Source organism: Dama dama, chromosome 9, assembly GCF_033118175.1.
Source record: "Dama dama isolate Ldn47 chromosome 9, ASM3311817v1, whole genome shotgun sequence".
NCBI classification, from domain to species: domain Eukaryota; kingdom Metazoa; phylum Chordata; class Mammalia; order Artiodactyla; family Cervidae; genus Dama; species Dama dama.
Genome location: NC_083689.1, coordinates 85,561,975 through 85,567,974, shown reverse-complemented (window position 1 = coordinate 85,567,974; position 6,000 = coordinate 85,561,975).

The following is a 6,000-nucleotide window of genomic DNA, read 5'->3' as shown; positions in this document are numbered from 1 at the left end:
ATATGAAAATATGAGAACATGTTTATAAACTCAGAATAGTGAGAATCTATCATAGCAAAAAATCAAACCTAGAAATCATAAAGCAGAGATGGTTAAATTTCATCATTACAAACATAAAACATTTTAGCATAGCAAAATCAAACAAAACAGCTATAAACTAGCTGGATAAATTGTTTGACATAAATATGATGCACAATGGGCTAACTTCTTTTTTATATGCAGAGCTCCTACAAATCAAGACAAAGGTCAGCAGTCCAGTAGAAAAAAAGGGTAAGACATATAAAATGTAGATAACATAAAGAAAATATGAATTATTTTTAAATATATGAAAAGTTGCTAAAATCACTCCTAATAAAAAATATTCAAAATCTTGAGATACCATTTTTTATCTGCAAGATTGACAAGACCACAAATTGCAAACACATTGTATCAGCCAAGATGTAAGGAAGACAGATTTTCTGATGCATTATAGGTGGAAGGATGAATTCATGCATCTTTTATGAATGGCAGTATGGCAATATCTACCAAAAGTTAAATGCACGCACCTTCAACCAACAATGCCACTTCTAGCAGTCTATTCTAACGCACATTCATGTAGTGAACATGTGTGCAAAATGTGCATTCACTGCAACATTGCTTGCAGTCGGAAAAGATTTGAAACAAGTATCTATCCAAAAGGATTTCTGTTACAAAAAAATTTATGCCTATCCTTGATGCAATTTCAGAAATATATAATTTTTTTTGGTGAAAAGAAGCAAGAGGCATAATGTTTGTATCATTTAGCAATATTATTGTATAATTAACAATATTGTGAACAGTGTGTGTCCACATACACTATAAACACACACGTGCAAAGGTGTGTGTTTGTATGTTTATGTATGCATATCTTTTGAAAAGTACGCAGCAATAGCTTCTAGCTACAGCTGTTGGCCTTGTGGCAGAAACCCTATGTAAGCAAGGAATGTCATCAAGAAGGAAACCTCTATATCCCTGTCACCTCTATATCCCTACACCCTCTTGGGCCTTTGAGCTTTAGTTGTGTGCATGTTGTTGTTTGTTCAGTTGCTAAATTGTGTCTGACTCTGTGACCCCATGGACTGTAGCACACCAGGCTTCCCTAGCCTCTACTGTCTTCTGGAGTTTGTTCAAACTCATGTTCATTATCTAACCATCTCTTCCTCTGCCACCCTCTTCCTTTTGCCTTCAATCTATTCCAGCATCAGGGTCTTTTCCAATGAGTTGGCTCTTGGCATCAGGTGGCCAAAGTATTTGAGCTTCAGCTTTAGCATGGTGATTGCAGACATGAAATTAAAAGACACTTACTCCTTGAAAGGAAGGTTATGACCCACCTAGACAGCATATTATAAAGCAGAGACATTGCTTTGTCAACAAAGGTCTGTCTAGTCAAGGCTATGGTTTTTCCAGTAGTCATGTATGGATGTGAGAGTTGGACTATAAAGAAATCTGAGCACCGAAGAACTGATGCTTTTGAACTGTGGTGTTGGAGAAGACTCTTGAGAGTCCCTTGGACTGCAAGGAGATCCAACCAGTCCATCCTAAAGGAGATCAGTCCTGCGTCTTCATTGGAAGGGCTGATGTTGAAGCTGAAGCTCTAATGCTTTGGCCACCTGATGCGAAGAGCTGACTCATTTGAAAAGACCCTGATGTTGGGAAAGATTGAGGGCAGGAGGAGAAGGGGACGACAGAGGACGAGATGATTGGATGGCACCAGCGACTCAATGGACATGAGTTTGGGTGGAGTCCGGGAGTAGGTGATGGACAGGGAGGCCTGATGTGCTGCGGTTCATGGGGTCGCAAAGAGTCGGACACGACTGAGCAACTGAACTGAACTTTAGCATTAGTCCTTCCAATGAATATTCAGGGTTGATTTCCTTTAGGACTGACTGTGCCATCCAAGGGACTGCACGTATTAACTACCTGCAAGTGCATGTGTTAATTATTAAAAAAATATTTTAAGGACCTAAAACTAAGTCATTCAATAAGTTGAGCAGGAAACACGAGGGAAGGAATAAGAAGCACAACAGATTTCTCTTACTAGAGTCAGACCCTAAAGTCAAAGGCTCACTCCTGTGTAATGACACTGCATATGTTCTAGAAAGAGCATCCATCAGGGAACCGAGCTGGGAAAGACTGGGAACTCTTAATTTGGCGTAAAATACGTAGTTTTATAAATGATTTTTTTTTTAGTGTTCATAAGAAGTTTAAAACATATTCAGCTATGTCCAAGGAATATAGTTATCTTTATGGCAAGATCCATTTGTAATTATTTGAAAAGGTAAGGCTAATAACAGTGCAACAACTAGATTAAAAACAAGAAGTGTTAACTCTAAGGAATCATGGTTCTGTGGTGCTGGAATAATTTGGGAGGTCTGACAGGGAGACAGGAATTCAGCTAGCAGAATTTGTAAGAATTCTTTGCAAATGGGGACAACGGGAGGAGCAGAGAGTTGGAGGAAAGAATTAGTGTGGTATTTATGGAGAGCAATGAAAAAATGTTATGAGTTATGCAAATATTTTAGAGAATTTTAAAATGTACTTGAAACGCTACACTCAAAGTATGCTTTACAATGATAAATCAAGGTCAAAGAGGTTTCAGACTATACTAAAAAATGACAATTACAGTTCTAGCCACTTAAATTGAAAATATAAATGAATGAAACAAGTTAGAACAGTGACTAAATAGATGCTACAACACAATGGTTATGAAAATTGCTCCTGGAATCAAACCAGGGCTCAGATCATGGCTCCTGCCTCCATCCCTCATTGCTGCCTTAATCTTGGGCAAATTGCTTAGATATTTTGATCCTTGGTTTCCTCAGCTGTTAAATAGAAATTATAATAATATTTACTTCATAAGTGCTTTTCGGGTGACTTAGTGAAGCACTAGAATTAAAGATGCATTAGTGCTTAGCATACAGCTGACCCTTTATAATAGCTGCCAGTAAAGTGGTTCCTCCATTCAAACTGACTCTATCTTGAGACCATAGACAATTTACTTAACCAAGCTGTACTGTATTCCTTCTCTCTAAAAAAAGGGATGATGATAGTGACTTATTGTATTACTTTTCCCTTGCTGCTTAAAAGTTACCACAAATTTAGCAGTTTTAAAACACCAGTTTATTAGCTCACAGTTCTGTAAGTCAGAAGTTCAGGTGGCCTTGACTGGGTTTTCTGCTTTTGATCCCACAATGCTGCGATTTAACTCCAGAGTCATTTTGGATGTTAAAGAAAATAGATGTTTTGAAATGCAAAACAAAGTGTTTAAGCACAAAATGGTTTTAAAAATTAATAATAGTACTGAGTGTAATTTGATCAAATAGTCTGACTCTTCCTAAATCTAGTTTATTTATAAATATCACTCAATAATTACAGGAATACAAAATGCTACCTTTATGTTATTTGCTGCTTGGTCAATTCAAAGATGAGTTAAAATTTTTCCAGATAATTTAATGGGGGTGGGGGATGGCAATTGAGATAATCGGCTATTGAGGAAAATCACATACAAAAGTTTGGGATTTTGTACATGATTTTGTCTCCATCATGTCATCATCAGTACTGTGTGCTCACTACTGGCCTTGGCCCTTTTGCAATCACAATAATTTACCAGTAGGAGTTTGATACTCTTACTAACTCCATTTTACAGATGAGAATATTGAGACTTGACGATTAACTGGCTTACCTGTGTTAAAAGAGTTAAAGAGAGAGACACTATTCCAATTCAGATATGTTCTACTCCAGAATGTAAACGCAGAGCCAATAAGAATAGGTCTTGAAAACAAGTTAACTTTCCACAGCCCCTTTTTTGTTTGTTTTCCTGATACTTTTTCCTGCTTTATTTTCAGACAACGTTTCTTAAGTTGTTTTCATTGTGGTGTTAAATAAAATATGTTAACAGGTGTTCAGAGAAAAAGCTTTCCTCAGTAAAAAGAAAAAAAAAGAAAGAAAAAATTAAGCTTACAGAATGGTGGATTAACACTTTTGAAAAAGTTTCTTAATCACAGGACTTTTCAAAGTTTTTAATATGCTAACATTCACCATGAATCTTTAAGAACTGCTTTGATAGGTGATGTTGCCCAAAATTATTTGACTATGAAACTTTTTTTCCCCCATTAGCATCTTGGGGAAAATAAGCCTGCAGAAAATATTTTGGGACTTGCTGTCTTCATGTGATATATAGATTCATTTCTGGTGCTCTAGGCATATATTTGGAGAAGCTATAAAACTGTAGGTTAGACTACACATGATTAGTAAAGGTCCCTTAGCACTTGATGTAAGGTAAGAATTCATAATAATTTTGCCCTTTTACCTTTTCTTTTCCTTTTATAAAATGTCTGTTTCTTGTGATCCTTTAACATTTCTTATATTCCACTTCTGAAGAGGCTATATATAAGCCTAGTAAGAGTGAAATGAGTCCTGTAAATGTAAATTAGGTAAAGTGCCTGGAATTTTCCAAATAAAAGGCTTATTAGTACATGACCATTATCAGTAAGTGGGAAAAAAAAGGGGTAACTGTGTACCAGGAAGTATAACTATAAGACTCTAAGACTATATATCAAATTTTGATTAAAAATGGTACTTAAGAAAGTAGAGATACTAAACTGGAAACATTTTACAAGTCAACGACTAGGTAATAAGAATGGCATTTATAGTCACAATTCCAGGCATTTGACCACAGAACATGCATTTTAATGTAGTTTTATGCTCTCCTGGATCTTTTTTTTTTAAAGAACTAAAACCAAAGAAAGATAAAATGGTAGTAATGTACACTGTTGCCAAAAAAATTATTTAACTTCCTAACATTGCTATTGAGGCCATATATTATCAGAAAAGTGAAAATAAACAGTGAATAAATAGGAAAGTAAACAAAACTTTTGGCATACTTTTTTCCTTTAATATCTCATCACAGAGTCACTAGTTTCTAATTTTATTTTGCTATTAATTTATTTTAATTTTACTCAAGCAGAGTTGAGTTATATTAGTCTCAGTTATATAGCAAAGTTATTCAGTTGTACTTATACATATATATATTCTTTTTCAGAGTCACAGAATATTGAGTCAAGTTCCCTGTGCAATAGATCTTTGTTGGTTATATATATGTATGCACTTATACATACATATATATATATATATTTGAGATTTAGCACTATGTTTGAGGAATAATACCTTAAAACTAATATTAAACATCTCATTCCAAAGAGTCAAAGAGATAGATATTTTATAATGGACATATCACCATATGACTGATAGTGTACTTTCAAAATTAAGTAACGGTGATGAGCCAGAAAGTTGAAATTTGATTGTTTACAGCTGCTTTGTGGCAGCTCTAGACAGTGACACCTTGCTGTAACATGTATGGCTTTCAGCAAGAAAGCAGACTCTAAATATATGATTCTCCCTCTTTCCTTTAGCAAAGTCATTTTTAAGAAAATGTTCTTGTACCTCCCACCAAACATGAGATGTGAACAAAGCTTGTTTTCACTTAATTTTTGTTGTTACCATAGTTTTTGTTTGTTTGCCAGTGGTATAATACTTTAACTTCTCTGTAGAAGTATGCAATGTTACTTTTCCATCAGTCTTGCATCCTTGATCTCTCTTCAGATTCCAAAGGAAGGTAGAAATGGAACTTTAAAGGCCTCAAGGAAGCAAAAGGAGATGAAATTGCATGACCAGTTGTCTTCTGCTATCTTTTTCTTAGTGCATTTTTTAAAATCCTTCCTTCAAGAATGTTTCCTTCAATTTTTCTGTATGTGTTTTCTGTCTTTCTCCCTACTTCCCTCTTTAGAAGGAAAAAAAAAATTTTTTTTCTTTTTTGGAGACTTTCATTTTGGTACCTGCAACTGCTGGAGCTGAATCCGTATACCCTAAGCAAATAGTTTAAATGGAAAATAGAGAAGTAAGCACTGCCCTAAGCCATGGGCTGTATTTTGGTTCAGCCACTTTGACTGCAAAAGCCAGTCGATCTATATTGTTTTTGGTGGG